General features: G+C 44.2%; 1 pseudogene; it reads left to right on the top strand.

Annotated features, from left to right (window-relative positions):
• The window catches only part of LOC122930510, a 56,943-nt pseudogene extending 44,509 nt beyond the window's left edge, over window positions 1–12,434 (top strand).
• The last annotated feature ends 479 nt before the right edge of the window (window positions 12,435–12,913 follow it).

Genomic DNA, 12,913 nt, shown 5'->3' with positions numbered 1-12,913 from the left:
CCTAAGGGGGCTAAAAGTTAGTTAAAAAAAAAAAGTTACAAAAATAAAAATAAAAACACCAAAATATTAAATATAAATGAAAAAAGAAAGATTTACAAAAAAAAATAAAATACACATTAACAATAAACATTAATTTTCAGCAGATTTGTGGGAATTTTTTTATTTTTTTTTTAAAATGAAAATTCCCAGAATATCGGTATAAATTATCGGCTATCGGCCTGAAAGTTCACAAATTATCGGTATCGGCCCTAAAAAAATCAATATCGGTCGATCCCTAATGGACACGCCCCCCACCCTATAAATAAACCCAATCTGGCCGCCATTTTATATTCTGTTTTGTTGCCAGTGTAGGGAGAGGTTGCTGTGTGGAGCAGGGACAGGCTGTTAGAGAGTATATAGACACCAAACTCTAGCTAATAGGGCCACAAAAGTAGTTTTAAGGACTGGTATAGGTGTGCTATAGATAGGTGTGATACACAGAGGGGTGCGATATACTCATAATATACTTTCTAACATAGAAAGTATATTATAGTGCATTTGTATTGTGCAGCAGTTGTGTGCGGTTCTGCTGAGATACCGCAGCTATACAGAGAGACAAACGCTATTGGAACAACTAATTGCAACTGGTGTGATATAACAGTTGCCCCCCAAAAAAATCTGATTGAGGCAGGGGTGCGATATACCTATAATATACTTTGTATATAGTGCATTTGCATTGTGCAGCAGTTGTGTGCGGTTCTGCTGAGATACCGCAGCTATATAGACAAACGCCATCAGAAAAACTACTTGCAACTTGTGTGATATACCAGTTGCCCCCCCAAAAATCTGATTGAGGCAGGGGTGTGATATACCTATAATATACTTTGTATATAGTGCATTTGCATTGTGCAGCAGTTGTGTGCGGTTCTGCTGAGATACCGCAGCTATATAGACAAACGCCATCAGAAAAACTACTTGCAACTTGTGTGATATACCAGTTGCCCCCCCAAAAATCTGATTGAGGCAGGGGTGTGATATACCTATAATATAATTTCTATATAGTGAATTTGTATTGTACAGCAGTTGTGTGCGGTTTTGCTGAGATACCGCAGCTATACAGAGGGACAAACGCTATTGGAACAACTAATTGCAACTGGTGTGATATACCAGTTACCCCCTAAAAGAACTGATTAAGGGGTTCTATATTCCTGCTTCCACAAATACCGCTCTTCTATAGGGACTTTGGCGCAGGGTAATTTTGAAAATGACAGGCAGAGGAAGAGGCAGGCCATTCCGTAGGGGGGGTAGGGGTCGGGCAGGTGCACCAGGCCGGAGCCTAAGTGGGAAGTTGGAGAAGGTGCGTGCGATTACGTCAAAGGATGCACCAGAGTTGGTTGAGTGGCTCACTCAGCCTTCCGCTTCTGCACCCTCCTCATCCTCTATCAGCACCCTCCTTACTCTCTGCTGTGTGCACCCCCAAAGACACCACTACCATTGCTCCTCCACTCGAGTCAGAGGAATTATTTTCCCATCAATTTCCAGACCTTAACGATGCTCAGCCATTATTGGCATCGGATGAGGAAGAGGAGGTAGCAACGGCTGCCACCCAGAGGTCTGACGACAGTACCCAGATCAGCCCAAGGAGGGAGGTCCCCGCTGTTGCTGCCTACTCCGAGATCTCAAATGTCAGTGTTGGTGAAGGTGACGATGATGTCGTGTCGATGGACGTCATGTGGGTTCCCACAAGAGAGGAAGAGGAGGGGAGTTCAGAGGGAGAGACGGAGCAGCAGATAGGGAGGAGAAGCAGGCAGAACTTGCAGTGCACAGGAGGCAAAAAGCAGACTGCAAATGTATCTGGAGCGAGCCATCCACCATGCACGGTCACATCTTGCGCTCCCAGGACGCCGGCACATGGCTCCGCAGTGTGGGCTTTTTTTAAAGTGTCAGCTGCTGATAATAGTGTTGCCATCTGCAGCCTGTGCTGTCAACGCATAAGTTGCGGTAAGCCCAACACTCACCTAGGGACGACCGCCCTAAGAAGGCACCTGGCCTCCCATCACCGAGCCCAGTGGGAGCAACGCCGTCAGGACCCACAAAGCCACACTCCTGGTGCTCCACATCCTGCCTCTTCTTCTCCTCTCTCCTCCCATTTGTCCTCCACTCCACCTTCCACCGCGCCGTCATCGTGTTCATCTGGCACAAGGCAGGCTTCCGTGGCCCAAATGTTAGAGCGTAAAAAAACAATTACGCTGGATAATCTTCTTGCCCAACGGTTGACCACTGGCTTGTCGGAACTGCTAGCCCGCCAACTACTGCCATTTAAATTGGTGGACTCGGAGGCCATTGGCACACCGCAATGGAAGGTCTCCGGAAGGAAATATTTCTCCCAGAAGGGCATCCCAGAGCTATATGGCCATGTTCAGCGGCAAGTGAATGTATCTCTGGCACACAGTGTCGGTGCCAAGATACATCTGACCACAGACACATGGTCTAGCAAACACTGGCAGGGAAGGTACATAACTTTTACTGCCCACTGGGTGAACCTTCTGGCGGCTGTCAAGCATGTAACCCGTGGCACCTATGTGGATTTGGTGTTACCGCCACGGATTGCATGCAGGCCTGTCTCCTCTTCTCCTCCTCCTACTCCATCCTCTGTCTCCTCCTCGGCTGACTCCTCCTTTTCCACTGCTACCGCCTCTTCCGCTGCACCCCCCAAGCTCCCCAGAACCTATTCAACGTGCCAGGTGAGAGGTTGCCATGCTGTGCTGCGGCTTTTGTGCCTGGAAGCCAAGAGCCTTACCGGTCCTGCACTCCTTTCAGCTCTGCGGTCACAGGCCGATCAGTGGCTAACCACGCTCAATTTGACAGGTGGTAAAATGGTGTGTGAAAAGTGTGCCAATCTGCTGAGGGTGCTGAAACAGGGCAAAATAACACTCATGCCATGCATGGCACACGTCCTGAACTTAGTCGTGCAGCGATTCGTTGCCAAATACCCTGTGGTCCAGGATGTCTTGCGGCAGGCCAGGAAAATATCCAGCCATTTTAGAAGATCTTACATGGCCATGGCTCGCCTTGCTGACGTTCAGCGGCGACACCACTTGCCCGTCAGATGTCTGATTTGTGACTGTCTAACGCACTGGAACTCCACCTTGTATATGCTTGATAGGCTTCTCCAGCAGAAACGTGCCATTAATGACTACCTGTATAAACTCTGCGGCGGCAGGACAGGTTCTTGGATGCTCATGCGCGGTGCATGCAGACTTCTGCGGCAATTTGATGAGATCACTAAACTAGTCAGTCACAGCCAGGGCGCCATCAGTGACATCGTACCTTACGCCTTCTTTATGGAGCATGCATTGCGTTGTTTCATTGATCAAGCTGTCGAGGAGCAGAAAGATGATGAAGTCGCAATGCTGAATAAAATCCCAGGGGGGGCTACTCCATCTGAGACAAGTAAGCAGAAGTCTGAAGAGGAGTCAGAGGAGGATAGTACCTGGGGGGAGGAGGAGAAGGAGGAGGAGCAAGAACAACAGGCTTTAAACTTTTCTGGGATCCCTGGTGTTGTCCGTGGATGGGGGGAGGAGACCAAGAACGACATTCTCCTGGGCGATAAGGAGGAGCCAAGCCGTCCCACCGCTTCCAATTTAGTGCAAATGGGGGCCTTTATGCTCCAGTGTTTTAAGAGGGACCCCCATATAAAAAGCATAAAAGGCAAGGACCAGTACTGGGTGGCAACGTACTTAGACCCCTGGTACAAACACAATATGGCAGACATGTTACTAGCATCACAGAGGGCTGTCAGAATGCAGCATTTCCAGGCCTTGCTATTGAGAGATGCTTCATTTTGCTGTTGTGGGCGCAGGCAGAGGAATTTCCACCCACAGAGAAACAGTTGCGAGTACCAATCCTACAACGCATGCAAGAAGAGGGCAGTTTGAAGATGTGTTGGTCACTTTGGATATGAGATCATTCTTGCAGACAACCCATCGACAGCCGCCCACTGGATCCAGCCTCAGGGAACGCCTAGACCGATAGGTCTCCTGTCCGAAAAGACGTTCAGCTCAGCAGGAGAGATCGTAACTGATAAGCGCACTCGCCTAGCTCACGACAGTGTGGACTACCTCACATTTCTAAAAATGAACTAGGCATGGATCTCAGAGAAATTAAACACCTTTGACGACCACGTTTAACTGAATTTCCTCATGACAGCCCACAAATATCCGCCACCACCCAGAACAAATAATGGTCCCTGTCTTAGGTAAATACAGCGGCATAAAAGACCTTTTCTGTCCGGTGAATGCCTAATGTTTGGGACCTCAGGGGAATTCAAAACCTGTGACGACCACGTGTTATCGAATTTCAACTATTATCATTTTTCAAGAGGGGGGATTTTATTAGGCATGTTTTTAATCCAATTTTATATTTTTTGTTCTTTTAAACATATGTATTTGACATCTATTTGTACTGGCCCGCAGTAAAATTGATATCCAATGACCGTCTAATATACCTCCAGCCACATAATTGCTTGTTCTTTTCTGTCTGGTGAATGCCTAATGTTTGGGGCCTGTACTACACTGGCCTGCAGTAAAATTTATATTGAATGGCCATCTAATATACCTCCAGCCACATAATCATTTGATCATTTATGTACGTTGAATGCATAATTTTTGGGGCCTGTAATCTAACTGGCCAACAGTAAAATTGTTATACGGTGACCGCCCAATGTACCTACATCCACATTATCAATTGTTCTTTTCTGTACAGTGAAGGAATAATTTTGGGGGCCTGTTTCTATAAGGTAAAAGATGAGAGAATATTTAACAGAAGAAAAACTTCTACAAGAGGACATAGTGTTAAATTAGAGGGGTAAAGGTTTAAAAGTAATATCAGGAAGTATTACTTTACTGAGAGAGTAGTGGATGCATGGAATAGCCTTCCTGCAGAAGTGGTAGCTGCAAATACAGTGGAGGAGTTTAAGCATGCATGGGATAGGCATAAGGCCATCCTTCATATAAGATAGGGCCAGGGGCTATTCATAGTATTCAGTATATTGGGCAGACTAGATGGGCCAAATGGTTCTTATCTGCTGACACATTCTATGTTTCTGTAGTCCACTGGCCTGCCATAAAATTGAAATCCTTTGACCGTCTAATATACCTCCGGCCACAAAATTTCTTGTTCTTTTCTGTCCGGTGAATGCCTAATGTTTGGGAACTCGGAGAAATTCAACACCTGTGACGATCACATGTTATCGAATTTCAACTATTATCATTTTTTTTTTTTTTCAAGAGGTAGGATTTCGTTAGCCATGTTTTTTTAACCAATTTTATATTTTTTGTTCTTTTAAACATATGTATTTGACATCTATCTGTACTGGCCTGCAGGAAAATTGATATCCATTGACCGTCTAATATTCAAACCGGATTTCAAAAAAGTTGGGACACTAAACAAATTGTGAATAAAAACTGAATGCAATGATGTGGAGATGGCAAATGTCAATATTTTATTTGTAATAGAACGTAGATGACAGATCAAACGTTTAATCCGAGTAAATGTATAATTTTAAAGGAAAAATACGTTGATTCAAATTTTCACGGTGTCAACAAATCCCCAAAAAGTTGGGACAAGTAGCAATAAGAGGCTGGAAAAAGTAAATTTGAGCATAACAAAGAGCTGGAAGACCAATTAACACTAATTCGATCATTGGCAACATGATTGGGTATAAAAAGAGCTTCTCAGAGCGGCAGTGTCTCTCAGAAGCCAAGATGGGTAGAGGATCATCAATTCCCACAATGTTGCGCAGAAAGATACTGGAGCAATATCAGAAAGGTGTTACCCAGCGAAAAATTGCAAAGACTTTGCATCTATCATCATCAACTGTGCATAACATCATCCGAAGATTCTGAGAATCTGGAACAATCTCTGTGCGTAAGGGTCAAGGCCGTAAAACCATACTGGATGCCCGTGATCTCCGGGCCCTTAAATGACACTGCACCACAAACAGGAATGCTACTGTAAAGGAAATCACAGAATGGGCTCAGGAATACTTCCAGAAACCATTGTCAGTGAACACAATCCACCGTGCCATCCGCCGTTGCCAGCTGAAACTCTACAGTGCAAAGAAGAAGCCATTTCTAAGCAAGATCCACAAGCTCAGGCGTTTTCACTGGGCCAGGGATCATTTACAATGGAGTGTGGCAAAATGGAAGACTGTTCTGTGGTCAGACGAGTCACGATTCAAAGTTCTTTTTGGAAATCTGGGATGCCATGTCATCTGGACCAAAGAGAACAAGGACAACCCAAGTTGTTATCAACGCTCAGTTCAGAAGCCTGCATCTCTGATGGTATGGGGTTGCATGAGTGCGTGTGGCATGGGCAGCTTGCATGTCTGGAAAGGCACCATCAATGCAGAAAAATATATTCAGGTTCTAGAACAACATCTGCTCCCATCCAGACGTCATCTCTTTCAGGGAAGATCCTGCATTTTTCAACAAGATAATGCCAGACCACATTCTGCATCAATCACAACATCATGGCTGCGTAGGAGAAGGATCCAGGTACTGAAATGGCCAGTCTGCAGTCCAGATCTTTCACCTATAGAGAACATTTGGCGCATCATAAAGAGGAAGGTGCAACAAAGAAGGCCCAAGACGATTGAACAGTTAGAGGCCTGTATTAGACAAGAATGGGAGAGCATTCCTATTTCTAAACTTGAGAAACTGGTCTCCTCGGTCCCCAGACGTCTGTTGAGTGTTGTAAGAAGAAGGGGAGATGCCACACAGTGGTGAAAATGGCCTTGTCCCAACTTTTTGGGGATTTGTTGACACCATGAAATTCTGATTCAACATAAACTTTTGTTCCGTGATTTATGTTCTATTCTGAATAAAATATTAGAAGTTGGCACCTCCACATCATTGCATTCAGTTTTTATTCACGATTTGTATAGTGTCCCAACTTTTTTGGAATCCGGTTTGTACCTCCAGTCACATAATTACTTGTTATTTTCTGTCCGGTGAATGCCTAATGTTTGGGACCTGTACTACACTGGCCTGCAGTAAAATTGATATTGAATGGCCGTCTAATATACCTCCAGCCACATAATCACTTGATCATTTGTGCACGGTGAATGCAAAATTTTTGGGGCCTGTAATCTAACTGGCCAACAGTAAAATTGTTATACGGTGACCGCCTAATGTACCTCTAGCCACATCATTAATTGTTATTTTCTGTATGGTGAATGAATAATTTTTGGGGCCTGTAGTCCATTGATATCCAATGACTGTGTAATATACCTCCAGCCACATAATTACTTGTTCTTTTCTGTCCGGTGAATGCCTAAGGTTTGGGGCCTGTACTCCATTGGCCTATATTAAAATTTTTATCCATTGACCGCATAATCTACCTTGAGCCACATAATCACAATTTCTTTTATGTCAGGTGAATGCCTAATTTTTAAGGACTGTACTCCCGTGACCTAAAATAACATTTTTCTAGGCACCAGCAGGGCACATTTCTGAGAATTTCCCTTTTAAGACGCATAAAAATGGCCCCTAATTAAAATACATATTTTTTGGGGGAATTTTTGCCATTAATACCCCTCAGGTATGTCACTGTCCATGTTGTGGGATGATTTGTGCTTTTCTTGTAAGTATATGGTGGCTGCAAATATGAGCTGAAGGTTTTTCAGAATCGCCTGCCATTAAAGTGAATGGGGCCCACCGCGAACTTGCAGTTCGCGAACATTTGATCGCATTCGCGAATTGTCCTGGCCGATGTTCGTCCATCACTACTCGTGGGGATAGTGGGGGGTTGTCTTTCAGTGGCCCTTGAATGTCCTGGTGAGCGGCCCCGGCATGAGCTCATCTCTCTTCAATCTCTTCTCTAGGAGTTCTGGACACAGCTGAGCACAGCCCAGAGGTAGGACCTGCATCTATCAGACATTTATCTCCTGTGGATCCACCATAAATGTCCATGTTGGGTCCCCTGAAATCCATGTGGTGGGGGTTATGAGAAGCGGGACCCCTCCAGGCTCAAGAAGTGCGGTTCTGGAGGTGACATCTGGTCTTGTCCCCTGGGTGATTCCATCTCCTCTCCTCTTCTCATAAAGGCGCCTGCAGTACTAGAAGCCTCCAGTTCCTCCAGTTCTCTCCTCTTCTCCTGAATGACCACCAAGGATGAATAGGAAGGAGATCAGCAGAAGAATATTAGACCTCGCCTTGGAGATCATCTCCCTGCTGAGCGGAGAGGTAAACTTTTCTAGATTTCTCTCCTCTTTATTGTGTTCTGTAACAAGTCAGACATCGGGAAGGAGAATCCATCATAGAAAGTGATAGGAAGAGTCCAGGGTCCTGTAGAACGGACTCCAGACCTTCCAAGTGATGGAGAACCTGAAGATCAGCCCCCAATATGGTGAGTGATGTGTCATGTGACCAGTGACCAATAGTCATGTAGGAGCCATGAGAAGGTAAGTAGGCACATGGTACCCAGGAGAAAAGGGCCGGAGGAGAGCACATGGCCCCTGAAGGGTTTATTCCCTAAGTGTCTCTCTCCATCCACAGGAGTACACAATAGTGAAGAAGACATCGGGGGACTGTGTGACTCCCATCATCCATCTCCAGGAGTCAGGAGGGCGGAGCAGGACCCCTCACCCCATCACAGAGCCTCCCCCTCACCCCCTGATACATGAGCAGAAGATCCTAGAACTCACCCACAAGATGATGGAGCTGCTGACTGGAGAGGTGACACTGCTGGGAATGCTGGGAAATTCTCCAGTAACAGCACTGGAGGTGTCTGGGTGATGACGGTGTCATTGTGTTGTCAGGTTCCTCTAAGGTGTCAGGATGTCACTGTCTATTTCTCCATGGAGGAGTGGGAGTATATAGAAGGACACAAGGATCTGTACAAGGAGGCCATGATGGAGGAGCACCAGCCTCTTATATCACAAGGTAAGAGCCGTCATGTGCAGTGTATACACGTGTGTGCAGTGATGTGTAATGGAGGAGCACCAGCCTCTTTATATCACAGGGTAAGAGCCGTCATGTGCAGTGTATACACGTGTGTGCAGTGACATGTAATGGAGGAGCACCAGCCTCTTATATCACAAGGTGAGACATGTCATGTGCAGTGTATAGACGTGTGTGCAGTGACATGTAATGGAGAAGCACCAGCCTCTTATATCACAAGGTAAGACCCGTCATGTGCAGTGTGTACGCGTGTGTGCAGTGACATGTAATGGAGGAGCACCAGCCTCTTATATCACAAGGCAAGACCCGTCATGTGCAGTGTATACACGTGTGTGCAGTGACATGTAATGGAGGAGCACCAGCCTCTTATATCACAAGGTAAGACCCGTCATGTGCAAACCCAGATGTGCTATTGTGACACAAAAGCCAACCAGTAGGGGTATAGAGATAGACAGAATTGTGTCGCCGTGCAGCAGATCTAAGCTCCAGCCATTGTTCACCCAATGGTAGCCGGATCTCCAGACCCTGAGGAGCAAAGCAGCTCCAACCATGATGCTCCTTATTATAGTAAACTTTTGTCCATTTATTCTTGAAGGGCAAAATGCATTGGCAGAGGGCAGGGCTTGTTATAAAAGTCAGGACCGACTGTAAACCAGAATCCTGGACTTTGTCAGACAGTTATAGAAGCTTTATAAGGCTGGGATCACAAGTGCAGTTTTTGTACAGTTTGTTTTTAGCCAAAGCCAGGAGAGGATTCAAAGTGAATGGCTTCTTCCAGCCTAAAGGGGTTGTCTTACGTTACTGCTACTAAGGTGAGATGAGACACAGTCTAGACCACCATCCGGCCTGTAAACAACAGAGAGCACTGACCCATGGAAGCTATGGAAACAGGATAGCACAGCAAGCTACACAGTTTCCCTAACTCAGAAACAGCATAGTTTGCTGTGCTATTCAGTTTCCATAGCTTTCATGCGTTGCAATGGGAGCTACTGAAGTTGAAGCACTCATTGTTTCCCAGCCGGCTGGTGGTCTGGAGTTAGTAACAGTGAGATAAGACAACCCCTTTAATAGGAATGTTATAAGTTTGTCGACTCTGTAATTTAGATTTTAAAAAATAACAATTTCATTTTGTATCTTTAGCAGAAAATTCCCATAAGAATTCTGAGGTAAACTTTTTGTTATCACTAAATGATAAAGCAGAAGATGAAGACATCATGCAGTACTCTTTAGGAGAAAACCTTAGTGTACATCCAAGACTTTACAGTACAGACCTATCATATATTCCCCCTGTTCATGAGGAATCTTCATCTGACCAATCACAGTTTTCTACCACAAGTGCTGGTCAGAAAGGGGGTGAAAGGTTTCAAGAGATCACAAAAAGATCAAGTCTTTCTACAGACAGAAGAATTCACACACGGGAGAAGCCGATTTCATGTCCAAAATGTGCAAAATGTTTTACACGGAAAGGAAGTCTTAATGCACATCAGAGAAGTCACAGAGGAGAGAAGCCGTATTCATGTTCAGAATGTGGAAAATGTTTTACAGAAAAATCTAAGCTTTTTAGACATAAGAGAAGTAACAGAGAGAAGCCGATTTCATGTCCAAAATGTGGGAAATATTTTGCATATAAATGGCATCTTATTAGACATGAGAGAAGTCACACAGGAGAGAAGTCATATTCATGTACAGAATGTGGGAAACATTTTACACTAAGACAAACTCTTGTTAAACATGCACTACGTCACACAGGAGAGAAGCCGTATTCATGTTCAGAATGTGGGAAATGTTTTCGTGAGATCTCAACTCTTATTAGACATAAGAGAATTCATACAGGAGAGAAACCGTATTCATGTTCAGAATGTGAGAAATGTTTTACACAGAAATCAAGTCTTGATGCACATCAGAGAAGTCACAGAGGAGAGAAACCGTATTCATGTTCAGAATGTGGGAAATGTTTTAGTGAGATCTCAAGTCTTGTTACACATGAGAGAATTCATACAGGAGAGAAACCATATTCATGTTCAGAATGTGGGAGGTGTTTTACACTTAGACAAACTCTTGTTAAACATGCACTACGTCACACAGGAGAGAAGCCGTATTCATGTTCAGAATGTGGGAAATGTTTTCGTGAGATCTCAACTCTTATTAGACATAAGAGAATTCATACAGGAGAGAAACCGTATTCATGTTCAGAATGTGAGAAATGTTTTACACAGAAATCAAGTCTTGTTGCACATCAGAGAAGTCACACAGGAGAGAAGCCGTATTCATGTTCAGAATGTGGAAAATGTTTTAGTGAGATCTCAAGTCTTGTTACACATGAGAGAAGTCACACAGGAGAGAAACCATATTCATGTTCAGAATGTGGAAAATGTTTTACACAGAAATCAAGTCTTGTTGCACATCAGATATGTCACACAGGGGAGAAGCCATATTCATGTTTAGAATGTGGGAAATGTTTTACATATAAATCAAGTCTTTTTACACATAAGAGAAGTCACGGAGAGAAGCCGTATTCATGTTCAGAATGTGGGAAACGTTTTAAACTTAGACAAACTCTTGTTAAACATGCTCTACGTCACACAGGAGAGAAGCCAAATTCATGTTCAGAATGTGGGAAATGTTTTGAAAAGAGACGCAATCTTATTAGACATGTGAAAATTCATACAGGAAAGAAGCCGTATTCATGTTCAGAATGTGAGCAATGTTTTACACAAAAATCAGATCTTGATAGTCATGAGAGAAACCATAGAAGAGTAAGGATAAGATCACAATTCCAGAATTTAGACTTTGATTTTGATTCCAATTAAAGAATGACGTTATTCGTTAACAAATAAAATAACACAAAGAAATACCCACAGTAACCCCATTTTACCCATTATGTACTTGATGAGGCACTTACTATTAATGTGAGGCACAAGGAAGTACAAATTAATAAAACCAAGTGCCTCAAATTAATAGTAACACAATCAAATACCTTCTCAGATAATGAGCAACAGGATTAATATGTGGAGGCACATGATGGAATTAATTGCTATTAATGTGATGCACATAGAAGCCCAAATTGATAAAACCATATTCCTCACATAGTAAGACCATCAAGTGCGTCCTAACGTAATGGACAACATGAGATTAAAATGGTTGTGCAGCAATATATATTGATGACCTATCCTCAATGAGCCCAATCCATACGCGGCGGGTGCTGGATGTATAATACATGGGACTGGGAACGGCAATCGCACCGAACCCTGTCACTTAACCACTTGTAATGATCCAGAGTTGGGTTATTACCACTTTTACACCCAACTACTGTTTCTCATGGTTAACGTAATGTCACCAAATGCATTTATGTCATGTCCTTCACACTGTGCATATGTATTACTATGAAATTGTTAATGTTCATGTAATCACCTGGTCAGGCTTGGACTGGCCCACAGGGGTACAGGGGAATCCCCCGGTGGGCCCCTGAGCAAGGTGGGCCCCTAGTCTCCCACCCCCTGCACAAGTGGCACATAACACATTACATTTAGTACACTACATACATATATTCAATGTACAGCACCTCAACCAGCTTATGTTCATATAAAAAAAACTTGTTAGATTATTTATTATATTTGAGTGTATCAGTACGGTGGGCCCCCAAAATAAATTTTACTGGTGGTCCCTAGGTACCCCAGTCCGACACTGCACCTGGTTCACCAGCAAATGGCAGCAGACTTGGCAGAGCTACTTAGCAGAGAAGGGAACTTGTCTTTCCTTTCCCTCTCCCTCTAAGGAGGGGAGGTTCTAGTTAGTAGGAGTCAGTTTCAGCTTCCATCTCCTGGGGAGGGGTTGTGGGGAGTTGGAGGATCTCCCTGTTGGGAGAAGGAAGCAGCAGGCCTGCATCCCTGTTAGACATGTGGCTTGCCTAGGCCAGAAGAGCAACGTTTGGCTCTCCTGGGCATTGAGGCTAAAGCCTAGAGCCTCACAAG

Source organism: Bufo gargarizans, chromosome 1 (genome assembly GCF_014858855.1).
Source record: "Bufo gargarizans isolate SCDJY-AF-19 chromosome 1, ASM1485885v1, whole genome shotgun sequence".
Taxonomy (NCBI): domain Eukaryota; kingdom Metazoa; phylum Chordata; class Amphibia; order Anura; family Bufonidae; genus Bufo; species Bufo gargarizans.
This window is presented reverse-complemented; position numbering and strand designations above follow the sequence as displayed.